The sequence below is a fragment of the Pempheris klunzingeri genome, chromosome 10, assembly GCF_042242105.1.
Source record: "Pempheris klunzingeri isolate RE-2024b chromosome 10, fPemKlu1.hap1, whole genome shotgun sequence".
In the NCBI taxonomy this organism is placed as follows: domain Eukaryota; kingdom Metazoa; phylum Chordata; class Actinopteri; order Acropomatiformes; family Pempheridae; genus Pempheris; species Pempheris klunzingeri.
In genome coordinates, this window is record NC_092021.1 from 13,314,612 (window position 1) to 13,338,398 (window position 23,787).

A 23,787-nucleotide genomic window follows, 5' to 3' on the forward strand; every position below is an offset into this window, starting at 1 on the left:
GTATATTTATAGGCACTGCTTTGACATGCAACCTTTTCTTTCAGTTTCTTTCCTACTTCACTATACGCACATAACTCTACCACTCCATTGTCTTTAAATCCAAATCTGTCTTATATGATCTATCTATCTATCTATCTATCTATCTATCTATCTATCTATCTATCTATCTATCTATCTATCTATCTATGTGTATCGTATTTGTATGATATTATTCAAATATAGTTACAGGTTTATATGTTGTGTTTGGTGGAAGTGAAATCATTACATTACATAAAGGTCCTTTAAAACCCATTTTTGAAGTCGAATTGCTGCAAATTCCTCAAAACTTCCACTCAGAGTCATAACTCAGTCAGATCTTCAGACACATATGAGATACACACATTTTTGAATTCAGAGGGACTTACATTTCCCAAGCATATGATATCTCTGATGTCCATTGCGACTGAATGTTCAAAAATCTGCTTAGAAATGATACAAAGACGATAATCCCAGAACTTTCCTGAGAATCATCACCATTTTAAGTTTTCTTCAGTATCAAAGCAATCCAAAGATAGTTCTCTGTACATCCATGGGTACATCTATAACAGGAACTACTTTAAAAGGTGCCACTTTGCCAAAATGTACACAAATATGGGCTGAAATCAAGTTGTAGGCCACAGCATAACCCACAAGTCACAAAAAAACCAAAGCCCCAAACAAAAAGCTGTGTTCACCAAAGGGGTTCACTAAAGTCAGTAGAACCATGAATATGTGGACCAAATTTCATGGGAGCCAATCTGATAGTAGTGGAGATGGTGGTGGGCCTGTGGACCTACTGAATAACAAACCAACATCCACATCGCTAACTTGGCTAATAATGAGATATAGAGGAAATGTTCCTTTTCTCTGAAGCCTCTGGGTGGGTGTATCAGCGTGTTTGATTGATAGTGAAGCTGACAGGCTGAGCTCCAGTAGAGGCACGGACATAAACTTGCACTGGTTGGTCAACTGCACAGGCTTTCAGGGCCATATTCTTTTTGGAGGACATGGCAGAGACTTTAGCCGTGAGCTTGTGTGTGTGCCTGTGTTGAGCGTGGTTTGGTGAGTAATATTAGAGTACTTGAAGATATTATCAGTGTGTGTTTTTATGTTGTAGACAGGCCAGTTGTCTCCGATGCTAACCATACACTAAGGCCCCACCATGTCATGGGTTTTATCGCAGCCCTTCCATATACATGACTTATAACGCTGTTCCATCTCAGGGGGTAAATTGCTTACCTTCGCTGTAACTGCCATGATCTGTGAATAATTTAGAGAAAAATATTGTTTAAAAATAAACTGAAATGTTTTTCAATCTAATGATAAACTATTTGAGATTAATGACACTGTTGAGCTGAATGCTGGCTAGTGTTTGGGGCTGTGAATGGAATGTAGTTGCATCTAAAAACGACAGAGAAAAAGATTTATGCAGGAAGCACACAACTGTTGGTTGCAATTTGCATCTATTGTACACTCTTCAACGTGAATCATGTCTGCTGTGGCCTTGCCCTGCTCCCTACAGCCTATATGGAGATGGAGACACAGAGAACCAAAGAAAACATTGCTCTTTCTCCATTCCTCACCCTCCATTTATTCCTCCCCTTCCTCGTTCTTACAAAGGATGGGACCATTACAAATGTCAGGTTGACAGGTGGGAACTATCCATCACTCTATTAGTGGGGGATTTGCAGCCATCCCATTCACAGCACTGCTAAAGTGTGGGTGGGCTAAACAAGCAGCGCAATTAGTCCAACTCATAGATGGCAAGGACGGCAAACATGTACAAATGCAGACGTAAAAATTGTACCACCGTCAAGACCAGCACTTTTCTTGCATCAAGTAGAAGTAATATTATCTATTATAAATCTATTATCTAAAATATAGGTTACCTTATTTAGGGATAAACATTAGCTTGTTAGAAATCCTCATTTACATGAGATAATACTATATGTTATTTTAGTTGTAAATATTGCACCGAAAGAAGAAAAAGACATTGTATCACTGTACTAGAAAAAAGTAATTAAGATAAAAAAGAAATGTCGTACTCAGGACAAAACATTGATCATTAAGAAAACAGACAGTTTGAGAATAGAATAACAGTTTATACACAATATTCATATATTCATATTATGTGAAACTGAAACCAATATAAGTGCACTTGCAATTAGGCAGTGACCTCTAATTGCTACGGAAAATTGCGTGCCCACAGCGGAGCACCAGGGGATGCAGAAGATGCTGCGACACCGGGGCTCAGAGCTTAAGCAGGGAGTTTGTGTGAGTAAAAAGTACAATAAAATGAACAAACACAATATTATGGGTTGATGTTACAATATCTGTCTTGCTTGCAACATTTTGTCAAATATTGGTTCATGACAGCCAATAGAAATATAAAATTGACTGGCGGGCATCGGTTTTTAATAAGGACCGTAATGCCCTGATGTATTGCTCCAACATAATTCCTCTGCTCCATTCCTTTCATATGGAGGGTAAGAGAGATTGGTACTGGAGGTCACAATGGTCTGATTAAAACCAGGCGATGAGAGAGAGCACACTGATCAAAGCTAAATGGCCCTAGGTGATGGAGTGAGCAAGACAAACAGGAAGAGATGGTCAACTAACTGAGCGCTAATGAAACTCTCTGCGGTCATAGTCGTTAGCATAAGGAACAGTTGAGGTCTGCAGGAAAAACATCTCAATATGCATAATTTATGATTTATAAACTGTCGTACGAATTTGCACAAATCTACATATGTACACACATACAGTGCACACACTCCCAGTAGAGCTGTTTGGTTGTTGTCATTTACCTTGTTTAGAGAGTGTTGAGCTTTGTCCAGCTCATCTTTTTTTGTGTGTTTGTATGTGTTCACACAAACACTTGCTTATTATAATACCCACCAACTGACAAAACGTCTGGTGCTGAACATGATGAGGAGTACTCTAGATACCAAACATCTTCACAGTCTCAATGCTCAGTCTTGACAGAGAAAAACGCCTTATGAGGAAGCAAAGTTTTAAAACTGGGAATGTGTTTGTTGTGGTTATGAGAGTTTGAGTCTATGACTGGGGTCTCTGCTCCTCGCCATCCAGTCTTTGTATAACTGGAGCAAGACCTGAGTCTCCTTTTGTTTTCAGTAAGTGTTCTAAGTAGGTGTTGGACTCTGAGCTTTGGTGATTTTCATGGACAGAATCAGACACAAGCAAAGTGTGGTATGTTCAGTTTGGCAGCATCTATCTATTGATTATATAGGTCTGTTAGACTGTGATACTCCAGCAGAAAATGATGATTTCTCACAAGTAAGAAAAGAGGAAAGCATGACATTGGCAGACAGATTGGTGCATGGACAAAGTGGTTGAAAAAAGGCGATGTAACTGAAGACGAGGCTGTCACTTTATCACCTGATACGTTCTCACTCTTGTCTATGGTCATATCATTGGGTAGGGAATGAAAAAATAAGATCACAGGTAAAAGTAGTGGCGGAAACAAGTTTTCCTTTTCGGGTATCTTGGCTCATCCTCAAGGAAAGCAAGAGGAGTTCAAATATCTGGAAAGAGCTTAGAGTAGATGCGGTGCTCCTTTATGACTTTATGGACAGTGTCAGTTGGTTTAAGCATCTGATAAGGAGACCGCCTGGATGCTTCCCTGAGTGAGTGAAGCTTGAAGAGCGGAGAGGTGTGTGTACATGAGTGTCTAACTCAGACTGCCAATGCCTTGGTAATGAAGGGTGAACGGCTACCCAGAGAAAGAAATTAAATATGCAAGAGGTCAGGCTATTCCTTCTCTTATGTGCTGTCTGCCCCCTCGAACATCTCATCTTTTTTCAATATTTTTCCATTTATCGTATCCTTCATTCACTTCTCTTCTTCCTTCTCATGCATATTAATGCTTGCTTATTTTCCTCTTTTCTGTCTGTTTTCCTCCTGTATTTTTATTCAATTATTTTAAGAAGTAATATTAAAGGCATGGACAATACATTTTTAGATTTTATCTACAGCTTTTGGGAATTGAAGGTTCAATTCGTATGCATTATTTAAACAGCACAAATCACTCCTGAAGCAATTGAAATCCTTTTCTTTCTTACAATCAAGTTGTGTTTTTTCTTTTCTTTATTTTTGTATTTCAGTTTGAGGTTGGTTGCCTCCATGAAGATCATATTTTACACGCCTCTCATTTCCTCTTCATCAAGGCCTCCAAATCCCTACAGTTGTTTTCAGTCTTAACCATGCCACACCTGCTTTCTAATGCATGTCGCTGGTCCAGCTGGCAAAGACAGGGTCAATTCAGGGTCTTGTTTCCAGGGATGTGATCCTTCACTACAGACGAGAATCACTAAGCTTCCCTCTGGAGGCTGAGACAACACAGAGAAAAGGGCATGAGGAGATTGGAAGGTAATGACTCTATTAATTAAAAGGTTTTTCAAAACCGGCTGCCGTCTCAGCCACACACAACCAGGCACACACACATACACACACAAAAATACAATCCCTAAGGTGTGCAGATGCAAAACAGGTGACCAATCAATTTCTGATCTCTCCACATTAAGCACCATATTGGTGACCTCTGATTTAGATGAGGTGCATGAATTAAATGGTCCTTGTCTATGTGCAGATACATAATAGACGCATTCACACGAGAGGCAGGTGTTGTATCTCATCCAGTCCACAGCTACCCACTAGAGGAGGGAATTGAACAGCAGCAGCCGCAGCTATATTATAATGCTGGTCTGCATATGAGCCTTATTAGACCTTTGATCTCAGTGTGGAAACCAGTGGTGTCCATCCACCCTTGCACACATACAAAACATAGTCCCTAAGGTTTGCAGATCTGACAGAGGTGACCTGTCATTTCCAGCTCTTCTCTCCTTGTTAAGTGTCTGATCACTGAGATTCGATTTATCAGCCACCGTGTGTTTATGTGTGTGTGCTTAGTCTGGGGGTAATAAAGGAATAGACAGTTAGGCTACGCAGTCATTGATTAGGCCCAAGCAGACCTGACCCTATTATATTCAGTGACCAAAAATCAGCAAGGTAGCTCCACTGATGTCACACACACACACACACACACACACACACAAATACACACACTCCATCGATCACTGTGACATACACTGAAGATGACAGATACACTGACAGTAATCAGCACTGAATGTGAAGAAAGACTTGCTGGAGAGCAAACCAATTTATTACTGACTGTGTGTGAGTGATAGACAGATAGGCACACTGATGCATGGAGACAGGTGAGAAGATGAAAGGACAGTTGGGGGAAGAAGAAAAGGTTCAGAGGAGCCAAATGGAGACACGTACGACAAACCGACAAAGCCAAGACAGAGGGGAAGAAGAAAATGATGCATGTTAGAGGTCAGACAGGAGCATTTCCCCCATTGGTGGCCTCTGTCTGGGGTATAGGGTTACACATACACACTCGTACACTCTAGCTCCACAAGGAGACTGAGATTGGATTATTGATCACATTGAGACAGACAGATCTCAAAGGACAGCAGAGATCTCTTTATAGAGGAACTTGTCTGGTGATAGTCACTGCGAACAGGACAATAGGTGACCTTAACTCACGATCAACCCCTCACCTCAGTGACTGTTATGCATGTAAAAGGTTCAAGAATAATAATGACTACTTAAATTTTACAATTTTACAATTTAAAAGCAAGAATTAATGTAAAATAAAATGATTTTGGTAGCCACTGTCGTAATAAAAAGTAATCGCTACCAAATCGAAACCAATCAATTTGGATTTATCTATTTTCTGATATAACAACAGAATTTTTAAATTAAAATAATAATATGTCTCCCTGATACTTTGTCCGTAGGGTATTGGGTTATGAGGAGGGTTTACCCATGTCATGTAACACACATGTGCGCAAACATGGACAGCAGAAGCTGACTCTCTTACCAGGAGACTAACCTCTGTGATCCACAACCAATCGAGAAAGATTTACTGAACTGAGTTCTGAGAAAGATAAGATGAGACTTACTCAGCCTTGAGGGGAAAGCTGGTCTATTCAGCTGCATAATAGGATACAACAAAGAAAAATTTAATGTAATCATATAAAGAAACCATTGTTAGTTTCACCAGAAGGTGTTCGTGTGTGTCAAAACAAGTGAATTAATCACATATACCGTATGCAGGATGTGCAAAAAAACTGCTGCATTACCATAAACAGAAGCAAACACAATACTACAAAGCAGTATTCAGTGCTTTTCTCTGAATCCTTTAATCACCAGCCTTAACACAATATTTTGTGTGCATCCTATTCATAATACATAGAGACATTCCATTGGGATAAAGTGCTGAAACACTGATACCCTAGCAATAGGAGGTCTCCATTAAGACACTTCAAGGTGAGTTAGACCCCTGACCTTGGCTACTTTCCCATGAAGAGGCCTTAATGGCTTTTTTAAGATCTTCTAGCTACAACCTCTTATGTGCATGCAGCATACAGTAGGCTATAAGAGGTATGGAATAATAGAAACGAGTAGCACTCCACATTTATTCTTGATCATGTTTTGCATTTTTGCCAAACACAATGACCATTCAATGAGCCACCCCCCCGTAGTTAAAGTTGCCATACCAGTCAGGCATTGCATGTGACCTATGCAGTTAACAATGTTAAAGATATCTGATTTGTAGTATCTCTGGTGCAATTGGCCTTTGGGACAGATGTTAACAAGACTGACCTAACCTACTAACCTAGTTTATGTCTGGCTAAAAATTACAAATGCTGGTGGCAAGTGTTACCACTGCTAGCTAGTTTATGAATGTGAATCAGTTCTGTGAGTTGGATAACTTGTTTGAAAATAATAACTTCTAGATATGCCTCAAAGGGTATGCGGGAAACCATGCTTAAAGCGGACAGGTCTATGTGAAAGACATGGAAACAAAGCAGCTGAGTGTTTCTTGTGCATCAGGATTGAGAAAGTTAACCCTTGGATTGCAGCTAAGTATCATAAAAGATGTTCTAGCGATTAGACTCATATTTTATTGTTATTTTGTATTTTGTACTTTAGAACAAAATGTCTTACCTTTACAAAAGAAAAGATGAGGACAAACTCTTTAAGTTAATGTGAACTTCCCCAAATCTAATAAAGCTATCCATGTCATTGCAAAACTGGGCCCCATAAAATATTGTAATTCTTTGCACTTGTAAAAATGTAGTAGGCAGTAAGCCAGTCAGGGATGCTAACATTAGCAGAAACAAGCAGTTTAATCCATTCCTTACATTTTCTGGTGTTGTGTTTTTGGGTTTGGAAAGACAAAGAGGTTTATCACTCTTACAAAACACCATTCTGATGAGGAGAATTTGACAGGTTCACCATATCTTGTTATGGTTACTAAGCTATAATTGGCCAACCACTATTAGGTGAAAGGTGGCAAAGTGTGGCATAGCCAAATAAGACAATGTAGCAAATAGTATACAGCGATGGCTGTTAGTGTATCATTGCTATTAAGATCTGGTTGGATCCATGGAGAAATATGTTGGTTGACAGGAGTCTGTGTAGAGCTGCATGGGCCAATCCTCCATCTAGCTGATAATGACAGCTAGGCCCTACAAATAGTGCATACAATTAAGCATAGAAAAAGAGAAACAACTTAATAAGTCAAGCCTCATTTATCATTATCAGTGTTGACTTCCATGCACATTTTGTCATAATTTTAGACTTCAAACAAAATGTAACTTTTAAAGTATTGATAAATACCTCTATAAATGTACTGATAGAAGATGAATTCTGCTTGTTTATCTTGTTAAATTTAGTCCTAGTCAGCAAAGTCAACAGAGTCTGTCCCTGTCATTTGTTTTAGCCTGGGGTTGTCTTCTTAACCCTTTGAGGGCAAATCCTGACTTGGTATCATACTTCAGAAACCCCCAGACAAAAACAAACCAGCATGGAGATCATTTGATGGTAAGCGGGCCATTCGTCATCATTTATTGGTTGTGGTACACTGTCATTTATCAGTATGTCATAATGGCTTTCTTTTAGTCTCCTAATAAACCAGATGTTATCTACACAACACCTTTGGAATCTGTTTTACATCATTCAGTATACATGCAGGTCCTAAAGATGCAGATACAGATGTGAAGATGCAAAGGAATCGGACATGCATTCCTAGGTTGAAGCCACGGCAGGTCTGTACAAATATACTCCATGTGGTAGGAATGATAAGCCTGTGAGAGGTCACTGTTTGCCTCTTATCCCACTGTTTAGACAGGACTCCAATAATCACATAGACTTTAGCTCACAAGTGCCCTTCATGACAAAGCTGCAACCCACATTTGTTAGGTATTAACTTGCCATGCAGCGATTCCCAAGTCCATGCTGTCTAAATATTTAGAAGATCTTTAAGATAACTGGTGATCTCAAGGAACATGCTGGATGAGTTTGAGAGTGTGTATTTCGTTGAAAGTATTGACCAAAGATCACAGACAGGCTAACACTGACGATATGCTCAGGAGTCTGACAAATAGTCGTTATTAGGTTCTGATTACTTGTTCTCTGACCAAGAGGAAAATTTGCAAGAGAAGCCGTGGTTTTCACAATTACTTTCAGACAGGTTTGCAATCTATGATGAAAACCAAGGCCTCACTTGGAAATGTGTTCATTTTATCTAAAATATATCTGTTTTTTGACATAAAGTTATAACAGGGGGCTACACCACTGTACCACCACTGTTGGCATTTTACAAAAGGTGATGTCATCCAAATACTTAGATGATATTGTGATTTAAATGACATATAAATCAGTTTTTAAACATCTACTAGATTAAATAATATGGAGCCCTTGAGTCCACTACAGTAATTGCATTTGCACTTCAAACATTTTTTTTTCCTGGAGAATATATTGGGGAAAACACTGAATATTAAACATTTTTAAATTTAAGAAAGGTCTAGGCACAAAAATGTCCAGTTTCAGTGCAGTTTTGGTGATGTTTCACTTCAGAAGTCCAGTCAAACCAATGAATCAAACAGGCAAACATACAGGATGACAGAGGTCTTGCACTCAATATGCTTAGGGTTAAGGGTAGTCAGCCATTAAAACTAGCACAGTTTACTATTACACTTTTCCCTCCTGTTTGTTGGCGTCCACCCTTTCTCACATTGCTCTTCTCGTAGCATCGATGTGTGTCGCGACGTGTCTGTTTGCTCTTGGCCAATCACAGTCCTAGAATGGTGCCAGGCGCTGGCTAAGATACTGGGAGGGAAAGCTCATGAATCTATTTCAGTGTTCCTATCTTCAACGAACAGTTGGGGGTGGGCAGGGGGATCAGGAAAACTCAGAGTGTCCTTATTCAGCCATTCTCATGTGCCCACTATCCTCAGCCCAGTGGAAGACCCTGCACCTCCCACTGATTCACCAATGAGAAAATACCCAGGTAAAGAAGGAATAGATGAAAAAAATGGAATATCCTCTTCTGCAACAGACATCAGTGTTTATGTGGCAGGATGAAAAACACCAAAACAGAGAGGCAGCTAGAGAGCAAATTGAGAATAAGATTTTCAGGAAGTGGAATGCAGCCGTTTTTGGCCAGAGTGGAGGGAGGAATCTTTAATTAGAATGTGTTGAGAGATCATAGTTTCCCTTAGAGCTATCAGGCCTTTTCATGTTTATGTAATGCATATGCATGGGCTGGAGCAATCATCCGAAACCAGATACCCAATTCCACATAGTGTACCTCTTAAGTAAATGTGCGATACATTTTTGGATCTGAGACTTTGTGCTGAAAGGTAAAGGTTTGAGACAAACATGTGGTCGGCATCTGAGCTTTGAGACATGCATGATCTGTAAAATCAGAAAAAAGTATCTTATAAATCACTTCCCCCAAAACGGTTAGATCATAGGAAATCATCAAGTCATGGCAGAATGCATTATGGGATAAAGGTAATTCACACAACTGTGCATCATCTTCCAAAAGCGAATACTGTACCACTGGTGTGAAAGCATGTCATCTCACGGCCCCAAGCCTAAGAGCTTTGACGTCTGCCAGCATCGTCAGAATCAGAGCAGATCCCCGAAGACGATCCGACAGCAATCACAGCGAATAACTCCCCCACCCCCTTTTCCTCATCTGAACCAGCAATAATATGATGCTGGATTAATTTTTGTTCCTCTCAGTAAGCTATGAAGAAGAAAAAAAAATGCTTAGTGTCCAAAATAATGAAACATTCCATGACACGTCCTTATCAGCCAAATGAAAAAATCACATTATCTTCAAAAGGGGTTTTAAATGCCCGCCCGCTCATTTGCTCACTACCTCGAGCTGCACGGGGAATATCAACTGAGAGACAGTAATTCGCTCAAGCACTTAATATTCAGTTCTCAGCTATGTAATATGCAAATTCATGGGGGTCATGGAGAAGTCACATTGAAAAAAAATCCCTTAAACTTAATTTGAGAGGCAGTTGGAGATTTTTCTTAGAAAATCAGTCAGTTATGGATAGGGTTCAGTTAAAGTCAAACTGGCAGCCTCCCCTAGGGAGTGCAGAGGTCTCTGCAGTCTTGACACGAGTTGATCTCTTCAGATTTACTGTGCCTGCACTCTTTTAAACCCCGCAGCTACCACATTAACACTGAGCATCTCCATCAGTTTCCCCATAGGAGTCTGGTGCAGCAGTGCTGTGCAGAGCTTGTCCTACAAATCAGATGGTAAAGCCTGTGGGGTTCGCAGAAAGAAAACACACATACATACTTTTTGTAAGGACAATTTATATTGCCTTGCACTTGGCTCTTTATCTCTGCTCTAGTTTGCACACACACACACACACATAAAATACTACACCACCAGCGAGATCATCATCCACATCATATCGATCTATATCCATGCAAGTAAATGAAATTCACTGGCATGCATGTGTGCTTCTGTATGAGATCTCATTCCACAGTAAAGCTGGACAACTAAATGAAATGTCATTATTTAGCAGCTTTCCAAGTGTGATCTGTTGGCTGTTAAAAAGGATAGGCCTGTAACAAACCCTGGTGCCTCTGAGAATGGGATATCGATCTATCTCCAGCGGCTCCAGATGTGTCACTTTGTTGTGGCTGCATGCTTTGTAAAATCTATTCTGGTGTGATATCGCATGTCCGGTAACAACCGGGGATTGTTGTCCTGATGATGGCCTGGATGATGCCGAAAAGGGACGGAGGAGGCTGCACTGCCGCCCACCACTAATCGTTGCCAGAGAGGAAGAATTAGCCATTTGAAGATGGGCAGGACTGATAGAGGGATCATGAGGCTATTAACCTCTAAACAAGCTGCTGAGAACCCAGCAGATGGCAGAGCTGATGGTGAGAGTGCTGCCAGATTGGGCTATGAGCAGAACGGCAGCCCAGACTTCTCATGGATGCTGATAGAGTGGTCCTCCCAGGCAGCACAGCATGTGTTTGCACAATGTGTATACGCATGTATTTGTGAAGGAGTACAAATATGTAAACCTCTTAAAGTCAGTGCCATGTTTGTCACACTCACACTCTCTACCAAAGTCTGGAAAAGGGCCAGTCATGGTCTTAAAATTCTATCTAAAAACTTTGATGTTTTCAGTTTGCCATACAATATATCTTTGAAAATGAAAAGCCCTGAATGTATTCCAGTTACAAACCCCAAAGCCTGTACACGTCCACGAGAAAACCATGAATACAACAGGGTGCACACAACTTCCTGATTCCCACCATCATCTTAATAAAATTTTAAACCGCACACATCTATGGAATCCGTGCACACCACATGGAGACTGTCAAACATCTATCATCACTCCACTCCAACTTTGTTTGTGTGTGTATGATTGTGTTTGACTTCTATTTGTTTATACTTCATAACAAAAAAAAAGACTCAAGTTGACAACAGTAACCCGAGAAGAGGACCAAGGAGGACTGAGACATAACTGCAGGAAAAACATGAAAGCTTAGTCAGGTCTGGAAGACGATTTTTCCCAAATGAAGACATCAGGGTTGAAGCTGGAAATGCACGTCTTGAGTGTCGAGTAACAGGGCAAAGAACAGCCCTGTGCAACTAAGTGTCAGACAGAATTGTAAGGCATGGTGGTGGGATTCGATCGCACCACTAAATAGGAGAGTGGGAATGGTGTTTGATGTCTGGCCAAGAGTTGAGGCTGGGAATCACACACACACACACGCATACACATATATTCCCTTACAAACACTGTCTTCGTGTCACCCACCAATACTATGTTTACATGCAGAAATGTGTACCAGCTTTGTTTTATACAAAAGATGCGCACATGAGAATCAACTATTTTCCAAATAACGTTAAGCTTAAGGGGATGAATGCACTTCACAGAGAGTATTCTACGTTAAGTACACTATGTTGAGTGCATTCATCACCTTACCCACTGATTCCCCACATGGGAGTTGGGACCACCTATAAAGTTTATGGTTCACAAGATTATTTTTTCTTGTGGAATAATAATAGAGTTTTGCCTCTTCAAGTCTCTGACGATACCAACAAGAATCCAAGAAGGAAGCATCACTCCCAGATTTAAACTGCTCATGTGCTGTAGACATATATGTGATGAGAAGTTATTATAAGTTTAACAGGAATCGTTTGGCTATAAATGGTTGTTAGCCAAAATGGGTAATCTAAACCCAGAATTAGCCTTTTCAAGTTGTTGTTCTCTCCATTTGGGGAAATTCCTGTCCTCTGCTTGTGAGGGCAAGGACAAGCACATGGCCCTAAGTTGTAATTTAAGATCTTTGCATAAGTCATCTATGACTTCACACATTGATCCCGTCAATCCCTTTAAAATGAGATGGGCGTGGTCGTCATATATATATATATGCGTATCATACATATATGATGACCATACATATGTGTATGTGAGTGGTCATACAATCATATTCTTATTTTTATGTCTAAAAGAGGCGGATCTGGCCAACATGAGGTCACCAGCTGGTTTGAAGCCTTGCGTTTGGTATTTCAGCCATGATTTTTTTGGTGCCTGACATGACCATATGTGGGCAAGAGGATGGGGCTAAGATATCAGCTAGTTAGTGCTGGCTAGCTAGTTTGGTTAGCAAAGTGCATCAGTAATTCACCTGTACTGTACTGTGCTATCAATTTGGATTAATTTTGAATAGCAAAAACAAAGTTTACAGTTAATGGAATGGAAGTGCCATGCACTGTTACGTCTCTGTCCTGGCTGACAGGTTGCCGTAGTAGCGATTTGGCAATCACAAAGTATCACAAAGCTTTATCAGCTATTTTACTCTACATGGAACCATAACTCACAAAATAAATATAATGCTGTTGGATGGATGAATGATTATTCCACTAATCAATTTACTGCCCACATTTTTGTTCCCGTGCTTCGTGTTCCTTTTAACACCAGTCCTCCACTAGTGGTGAATTACTGTATCATGGCAATCAAGAACAATTTGAATACTGTTTTGGCAACGGTAGAAGACTCAAAGCATTCGGGTCAGGCCTGTCAGAGTTGTTTCTCTTTTAGCTATTATAGTTAGTATTGTAGTTATTATACCTTTGTTTACATGTATCGTTTTCTCACGAATACAAGTTATATAACACAAACCTGACAATGATAAAGTAAATGTAAGAAACAAAATCCTCTGCTATCCTAGGGTGGAACTGATCCAGTTCACAGATTTATTCATACATATAAATAAACACAAATTTGACAAAAAAGTGGACCCATTATATTCATTATAATTAATTGGGGAGGATGCATCATTGGTGTCACCATGCAGTGGAGCTGACCAAAGGAGCTATTTGCTACTTGATCCATGTTCAATTTTGTTCAATTTTTTATGATACAAAACAAAGAAAAAAAAAACACAAAGAAAGTGATGCACATTTGGCTCCAAAAGCAAAATATTACTCAGACAACCACAGAGCCTGATCATGCGATTACACAGAAGATTGCAAATTAAATTGCTGATAATCATTAGAAACCTTGCAACTCTTTATAAAGATGAACAGAGTTCAGCCCCAACACGACCCCTGATTCCTCTTGCAGCAGTGTGAGAAAATATTTTATATCGGTGGCTGATGAAACATTTCAGCTGAATGCCACATCAATGTACTGGAGGGGATTTTTGCACAGTGCTATAATCTTGCTCGTGTCATGTTTTATTCAAATGTGCTTAACAAGAGACCCCTGTTAAAACGGCTGTTGCTTTGACAAAAAAATACTGAAGGTGAGGCCATGTTTCAAAATGCTCAAAATGTAGGTTACATTTTCAACAGAGCTGTAGTTGTAAGGTGAAAGCAGACAACAAAGTAAGGTTAGGGGGAAAACAAGTCTAGCGGGAGACAGTAGAGGGATTCTCCATGAACAACATGATTTTACTGGTGTTCCTAGAGGCTTCAGCCGTTAGCTACGCCCCCAGGTACATAAAGTGGGAAATAGAGAAATGAACAGATTGGTGCTTTTGAAATTACACATATGCTTTAAGGACCAGTGCAGTGTTGGTGCAGGTCAGCTGGGTGTGAAAAAAGTCATGGTGTGGATAGTTATGGATGGGGAGACAGTGAATTAATTAGCACATACTTTCACAAACGCATGTGGTGCTCTTATCACTATAGATCCTGAGAGATTGCTGCTCAGAGCTCTGGGTAGCACATGTAATCCTCACAGCTGAGAAGTGTGTACCATACACACACACACACACACACACACCAACAGGGCTATACAGATGAGAGTTGTATCAACTACTTAAAATCTATGTGTTGAGTGCTGGTACAGTTTCATTAACGTTATGCACTGATTATTGTAAATACCTCATTAGTTGTCTATGTTTAATGAATAAAAATGGATGTAATAAACCAAGAACATCTTAAATTCACACAAGTATGATTGCTGACCTAAAACAATGTCAGACTACATGCTGTCATGCTGCAAACCTCCAACATCAGGATCATATTAGACTATGTATCATCCCTATGATTAAATAAATGTAAGTTTGTAAGTTTGTCAACAGCTCATTTCTGCACTTGCGCTATCTGTCTGCTAGCCTATAACTTCTTTATCCAGAATTTTCTCTTTCTCTTGTCTCTCTATGCCCTGCAGTTGTACTCTGTGTTTCTTGTGGTTTACCATCACCTGACCTGCACACCTGCCTCCAATCCTGTCATCAGCCCCTAAGTCTGTATACCAGGGGCTGGTATCCACTCTTATAACACCAGCCCCTTATTGTTCGCCATCCCTTTTCTAGCTCCTGTTCCTGCCAGCTTATTTCTGTTTGAGCCAGTTTGTATGCTATTCTATAGGCGAGTACAACATAAACAAGTGACATAATTATTGTTTTACACATTATGATCCCTTCATTTTTTAATCACACTCAATCTTTCCTTTTCAACTTTCTCAAGGACGTAGACACAGGAAGAAACTGTTTTCCTGTTCCCCTCAAACACAGGAATCACTGGAAGTAATGTAGGACAACTGAACAAACATCATTATTGCTTACTAGGTGTATCTTTTCGCCCACACACACACACACACACACACACACACACACAAATTGTTCATAAATGGGTCCTATAGCATAGGAAATGAGAGTGTGTTTGGGGTTCAGCGTGCTGTTAACAAGGTAAACAGTGCTGGGGGTCACTGTGGGGTAATAGTGCTGTTTATCGGAGGGGACCAAGCAGGTTGGCTATTGACATCTGTAATGAGATTAAGACAGATGGGGAGGTGCAGGCGTAAAAGATAAAGCGGGTTGGAGGAGGGGGAACAGTTTGCCTCAACACGGAGGTTAATCCTCAAATACAGAGACAAAACAATAGAGGATGTTTTTAAAAGGCAGAAGGGAAAAAATGTTTGCTGGATAAATCCTCTCTTTTGCTCTCCGTAGATCTTCTATTTAATTTTCTTATTCTTCACACTCAAATTATTGCTCTGTGGGAATCTTGGCTTGTCAAAGCAGGAAAAGCACAGGTGGAACATTAATGGTGACTGCATTACATAGAAAATGTTCCAAGGACCAGCATGCGCTAAACCAGATCCCTGGAACTGACACATTGTAATGTGATGCAGCTATTTTTAATGTTATTAATTCTCAAAACGTCTGCATGAAAAGGGCTTAATGAATGCCTCCTTTTTTTCAAATTTGACATATATTGAATGGGGGTGACACAAAGGTCAGTGCTGCAAACTCTCTGCAGGTGATTTTACATGAATTTCTTTCAAGGGGGACAGTTTTGACGAGCAAGCCTGGTAAATTCTAAATTGCCGGGAGATTACTTAAAATAGAGATAAGCAGCTAGTGTTCATCGCCGTGCAAGGATATCAGCTACTGTTTTCCTTTTAGGTAGCCTGCAAAGGAGCTGAAGCATGTTTGTGTACTGCAGCCTTGTTAACTATGCCTTGTTAACTACAAACAAAATGATGCAAAAGTCATTCTCACATTGACCAGTGTTTAGCTTCTTAGGGTTTGAAGTCTCCAAATTCTTTAATGCACAGCATTGTCACAACGCAGAAGCCTTTTTCCCACATTGAGTTGGAAGCAGATAGAAAGTGGCTGGAAAGAGCAATATTAATAAGACGTCGTCTGTGTGATGATAAAGACGTGCCCTTAAATTTTGATATTGCTCAATTAGGGTGGAAACTGTGCTTGTAAATTTTAAATTTGAAAAAAAAAAACAGAAATTCCAGATCCCAGTGCACTGTTTCATAATCAAAAGTGAGACCATTTGACCTGATGGTGAAAGTATAATTACATGTTGATTGAAACTTAAACAATGCATGCTCAGAAACCACCAGTGTTGTGTTTAAACTTTTAAGAAGAGTCATTAACAGAGATGCTGTTATAGAAAATACATGAAGCAAATGTCAGCTGCACAGAAGCTAATTCAAGGACTGTGGTTCTCTATTTGTCCACGAGTGGGGTACTGAGATTGTCAAATAGACTCAGACCTTCCATCTATGTAATTCAGTTCCTTTCGTACTGCACATTCACCCTCTGGTAGTAATAAAAGCTTTATAGAGAATTATATTGAAACATTTACAATGAAGTGTGATCAGCACAAACAGCACCCCCTTGTTAAAGTGCAATACATTAATAACTGCATTGTGTTACGCCAAGTCTAAATAAATTGTGTGTCAAATTAATCAGCATCTTGTCAAGTTGCAGGACAAAAATAACAATGGACAAAGTTTTATTGGGTTTGTGTGAAAAAAAAACTTGGATAGCTGTCTGACTACTGGTTTTTCAAAGTCATGGCTCAAGCTCAAACCAAGCACTGTTGACATTGTGAAAGACGCTGTTTTGTTCAAGTTTATGAAAATACAAGTGTTGTATTCTTTGTAAAAGAAGATTTTCCTATTACATTTCCCTGTCCCACAATACACCACTCAACATGTTCTTTTTGGCATTTCTGGTGGAAACGTGCAAGAAATGAAGCAGAAACAAGCATCAAAATACACCAAAATCACTTTTGCTGTCTCTGTTTCATTTTATTTTATTACCTTTCCCCGCAGACGTCCTTTTTCATCCCCTCCTCCCTTTTCATTATGCTACATCCTTTTTGCTCACCCTTTTGTCTTCCTACCTATCTCTGTCTCCCTTTCTGCCTGCAGCGTAGTTAACCTGTTGGAGGAGGAGTGCAAGGTGTACTGGGTTTAATCATCCTGAGGGCTAGCTGGGTGGCTGCTGGAAGCTCGTCTGCTGAGACTAATTGGAACAAAACGCTCCCTTGTTCTCTGAGAAAAAAGGAGAGACAGAGGGGGATAAAGACAGCATCATGTCTGCAACTGCAGGTAATTAGAGGAGCACACTAAAAGAGGCAAGAGATAGAAATAGATTGAAAGAGAGTGTGTGTGTGTGTGTGTGTGTGTGTGTGTGTGTTTTGCATACATACTGTACATACACTCTTAGCTTACGATAAATGAACATGAGTGTGTCTGTGCGTCCTTTTCTACACTATGTGCATTTTTGTGTGTGTGTCTCCAGCACACGTACCTGTGTGTGCAGCAGTGCATGTCCTAGGGCGACACATTAGCAAGCTCTCGGCTGGTAGATGTGATTAAAGGAGAGTGTAATTCTCCTCTCTTTCTCTAACTCTATCAACACCACTGTAACAACTGCAGCTTGTAATGCCTCTTCAGTGTCACTTACCCCTTTAAGACACCTCTAAGTGGATTTCGATGCAGTTAAACAGAACACAGAGGCCAGTTCTCACCTTGCTGAGGGAATCAGTGGGTTGTAGAACACAGCAAAACGCAAACGGGGCCAAGCCCAAAGCTTATCAGCAGTAAGACTTTAGTATTATTCTGGCTTCAAGTTCTGCCAAGCAGCTGGAGTCACCCAGTAAAATATCCAATAAGGCTGCTGTGTGAAAACAGCTTTCCTTGCCATCTCTCTTTGTGCCGCTTGTGTAATGGTGGGGGCCCGTGCTGACCTTTTTTGTTCAAAATATAATATTGGTGTGGGAGAAGGAAGTACACTCATAGCAACAATGCAAGAAAATCCATTTAAATATACCAGTGTTTTGCCATAAATACCCTCTGGGTATTAAGGGAAGGCCACCACATTGTCTGGTAGTGTCTGATTCAACAGGACTAAACACCACAGGTTTGAAAACCCCCTGACATATCCTAGCAGGTGCCACAAAATTAGCAGGAGAGAAGTAATGACAATCAAACAGTCAACAGTTACACACTCACACAGTCCTGAGAAGAGTCAGATCAACCAAAATAAGCAATGTCACCTGTTGATGTTTATCAGCATTTATTTTATTTACCTCAGCTTCAGAGAGTACCTGACATTTAGATCGTGTCCTGTGTGAAACTGAAAGTGAAACTTATTTGACTAAAGTTTTTATTTTAACCCAAACTATACAGTGGCCCGGAGGTGCAAAACAATTTTACAATACGAGAAACACTTTTACAAAGCTGGAGACAAATTTACATCTTCTTCCGGTTGAAAAAGTTACTTGTAAATTTGTTTCGGCCGCTTGTAAAAGTGTTTCACGTCTTGTAAATTTGTTTTCTCAAATGTAAATTTGTCTCCAGCTTTGTAAAAGTGTTTCTCGTATTGTAAAATTGTTTTGCACCTCCCGGCCACCGTAAAACTATGATCTTTTCCTAAACTTTACTTCGAAGTTCTGGTAACTAACCAAACTGTGACTGTTTCAGAACATTCATCGTGCGTTTATTATTGTTACATTAATGATGAAGGTCCAGTAAGCCTGCAGCGTTCAGGGGACGGTGCATCTCATACAGACACCCCAAGGCCATCAGTATATAAGGATCTGGGAAATGAGAACCATTTAGAATGATGGGACAGCCGGTACAGCTGCTATGAGATGCTAAAGGATGTGAAAATGCAGTGGTGTTTGACGCCCTGGGATGTGAACACATTGGATGTGAACACATAGACATCTGCAGTGAGTGAAATCAGGCAACAACACTTTTGATGACTAATGAAACAACCAGGTGTTGAAAATATGATGAACACCATTTAATTTATTAAACTTTACTGAATGTCGTTTTTTTCCGGGTCTATATTTGAGACCAGTTCTTATTCATTTGCGTTGACCACACCTCCAGTCATTAATTGAGATCTGCTTTTATTTGACTAGTGGTTTATAATTGTAGAAAGTTTGGCTTAGACAAAGAGTGAAAACCTAGTGTGTCAAGATATCTTGGGATTACCCCTTCCCTTACATTTTGAGAATATACACAAAGTATTTATGTGCTGTTTTGTAGTCCTTAATCTAAAAAAATTATCACTACTATTGCTGCTATTTGTCAAAAAATTGGCTAATAGTGACAGTATACATCAACGTGGCATAAAGTAGCTAATAAAAACAAGGGCAAGAAAACCGACCTTATGTCAAACTGTCATTGAGACTCTATCCCCTCATCTTTAGTCCTCCGGAAATGTCTATTATTTTGTATCTTTTTCATGTTATGCCACCTACCCGCACCTGCCAACCAGTTGTCTCCATAGAGTACCCACCACAGCCGATCACCTGAGCCACTCACGTGTCTCCACAGCTGCAAACACATCTTCAGCAGGATTTGCCAACATAAAAACAGCAGGAGACAAAAAGGGTGATGGATGTTCTGCTGGGAAGTGTTTGGATTTCCCCAAAAACATACTCAATTCAGTGACTGCGAATGTTCATGTGAAACGGGTATGACTGCCTGCAGTGGTGTCTGTATACACTACAGTTATGCCTATTGAATATATCAGCTACATATAGGGCCTTGAATCGTTTTGATCGCAACACCGCATAACTTTATTATTGCTGAGTAAATGGATGCGCAAATGAAGAGAAATACTGATTTAAGAGGAGTGCAGCTTCATTTGCAAAGCAGAGAAGTTCAAGAAGCATCATATCCACCTGCACGAGAGCACCTTGAATGCCGACATGATGACACGACAGTGAACTGTGCCACATCCTCTCACTGCTCATAATTGCTCTCCACTTGCCTTTAATTAAAAGACATAATCCCATTAACAAGCAGAAATAGGATTAATACTGCCTCAGACTCCAGCTGCTGCTCTGTAATGAATGTGTGTGTGTGTGTGCGTGTGCTGGTGAGAATGTGTCTGGTCCCCTGACTCAGAGATATCACCAGTACCACATGGGTGATGTGGGTGAGAGGAAGCCAGCAAGACATACATTTCTAAGACAGGACAGAGAGAGGGAAAAAGGAGGCCGTCATATGTAGAACTGAACAGGTAATTGAAAGATCAAAAAACAATCTACAATCCAGAGGATGAGAGGCTTTTGAGTGATTTCAGTGCCACATGTTCTCAGTGTTGGCTGGCTCATTGTATGGCTATTTCAAAGCAATGCTGCTGCTGCTTTCAGTATAGTTTGCATGTATTAACGGTGCTTTGTTGGAAGATTTTTTATATCCACTTGGAAAAAATGTTTTGGTTAACAGTCGTGATGCTACGGTATGCAAAATCTGAAATTTGTAGAAAAAAAAACAGGTTTAAAGAAAAGTAGAAAGAGAGGGTGATTTAATGTCAGACGATTGTGACAGGAGGTCACAGTCGTTTCCACAGAGACATCCTCCCTCACCACAGAGCTAAAGGTGAGAAACAATGACCGTGAAAGGATGACATGCCAGCATAACGCCACTATTGTAGAAATAACAATGGCTGCTGCTGAGCAACAAGGATAAGAGGACACGGTAACAGGGGAGCGTTCAATGTTCCTGAGTCGATTATGTTGTTGTTGCCTCACAGCAACACCTCCCTACATCGGCCCTGTCCTCTAATGTACCTCTCACAAGCCAACACCGTCCTTATTCTCACGCTTGCATTGTTGTCACATTTTCTGTATCCCTCCAGCCCCACTGTTGTTGTCAGTTGGGAATATTAACATCAGTCTTTTTATGTGAGACAGGAATTTATGCTTTTTTTTATCATCGTAATGGAGAGTAGCATTGAAGTCAAAGGTTAGGAATGCAGAAAACATTTCTGACGAAATCACATCAGACTCTTTCATTCCTAAATTGATAGTTTGGTGCCGTTCTACTAAGTTTCCAGAGACTTTTATCAATATTTTTATCAAATTACAGTGAAAACAATGTGACACTGTGAAAACAGTCATGAACCTAAAGAGAATTCGCACCGAATCATCAATCTGTAGCTCCCCTCCACTTAATGGAGCTTTATAGTGAGTTTCACTTCACTGTTTACCTGCAGTCAAATTGACAGTGGTAGGTACAGTAATCAAAACATTTTAGTAACTTCATATAATTTTCTTAAGTTGATTTAAAACTATTAAGAAAATGCAGTATCTACTTGAGTAAGAGTAAAAAAAGTAGTGAGTGACTTCATAGATGCAACTTATTACGTAAAAGTAGTCTCATTACATTCAAATAGATCCCAAACAGGTAAACAGGCTGATAGCAAATTTGAAGTGTGGGTCCTTGTCATTTAAGTTCCATATCCAGACACTAGTAACCCCTGTCACTTTTCCAGCAGTTGCCAGCAAAATAGCACACGGGAGCTTTACGTTGTTCTTGGGAAGCAGCAGCCTTTATTCTTAAAAACTGCTGCCCACATTTTCTGCTGAACTTCTTCGTGCTCGGTTCCCTTTCACCATCACTTTCTCTGCTGCTCCCTCTCTCTCTCTCTCTCTCACTCGCTCACCACACACTCGCCACACACACCTTACACCATGCAGCAGTAAATGTAGCGAGAAATGTAGAGCTCAGTGTAATGGAGTGTAAGTAGGTATATCTTATTGCAAATGTACTCATAGAACATGAATAACTATTTTAAAAAAATACTCTGAAGTACAGTTTATTAAAATAATTATTCAAGTAAATGCAATGCTATACTATCCACTACTGCAAACTGATTGTCTTAGTCAACTCCAACCAATCTCATTGTGTTGGCCGAGGCAGGCAGCAGATACACGTGGACTGAAATCCAGCCTGAGACTTTGAGATGGAGAGACCTTCTGCCGAATGGTGCTGCTGAAGACCTTTGTGATTGAACTACCAAGCCCAGTACACTGCACCTGTACCTACCACTGTGTTTTTGTATTAGGTCCTGCTCCTGCTCCATTCTCCTCCCCCTGCTCCTCTTCTTCGTCCTTCTCTTCCTCCTCCTCATCACCACCGTGACTGGGGTCACCCTGTCCCTCAGAATCTCCTCTTGCACAGACACTAGCCTTGACAGCTAATAATAATCATAGTAATGAACACTTTATATAGCACTTTTTTATTATATAGCAACAGTTACCACAATAAATGAACATTAAATCAACACAGAAAAAGGCAAGAAAAAAAAGGCAATAAATACAAATATATAAATATAGATAATAAATCATATTAGCATATCTACATGCATTAACTAGGCCTAGTAGCTAGTCTTCTTGAACTTCATTTCTATCTAATGCACACAGTACTGCCAACCATGCCCAATGGTGCACATATCATGTCCCTGCTGCCGGGTTCAGTGTCATCAGTGGTCTCATCAGCAACCTTGGCCCTTCATCACAGGTCAAGGCGGCACATTTAAATGCATCTTGCACAAATATTTTTTGCTTTTTAGCTTGTAGTTTTTCTGCACCACCCATTTCTTTTTCATCTCCTGTCTTCTTTCTTTTCACCATTTTCACTAATTACATTTAGCACAAAACTTCAGTCAAACTCTTAATGATGAAAATGCTGATGAGATTTCAACAAAAAGGAGAATTGGTCAAAATGGGGAGGGGCCCATGCCATGGCGTGGACCATACTTTAACTACTGTCAGAAATGGGAAAAAAACACTGTGACTTAAGCTTTGATTTTAAAGTTGAATGCAGATTTTGCCTGTAGAAGCCTCGTCTGGTCATATAAAAGAGCAGAAATCAGCAGAAAACATGGAGAAATAATGATGTTTTCGAAACTGTTCCAAGATTAGATAATTAGTCTATTTGTTTCAGTGTTGACCCTTTACTAGCAGGTAAATGATTGCCTTATTCCTTACCAATGTTGGTGATATGTCCTTTTCATAGTAATAATAAGACCATAAGATCCAGTTAAGAGTAAACCAGCTAGAGTAATTATGTGTTAGATTAGCAGCTGTCAAGAAAAAATAAAATAGGTTACAGTTGTCACACAGTGTGCTGAGAGTAATATAAGAGTGAACAACCTTGAGTGTCATTGTCCATGGTCATCTAATGGTCAGTATTCCAACAGCCAACTCTGTCAGTCTGTCAAGAGTGTTCGTGTGCGTGATGTGTCAGGGTTTGAACCAGTGAGTGGTAGAGTTCAGAGGGCTTGTCTGTGCTCTCTCTGTGGGCTTCTCTCTGACAAGACAGTAAAGTGACA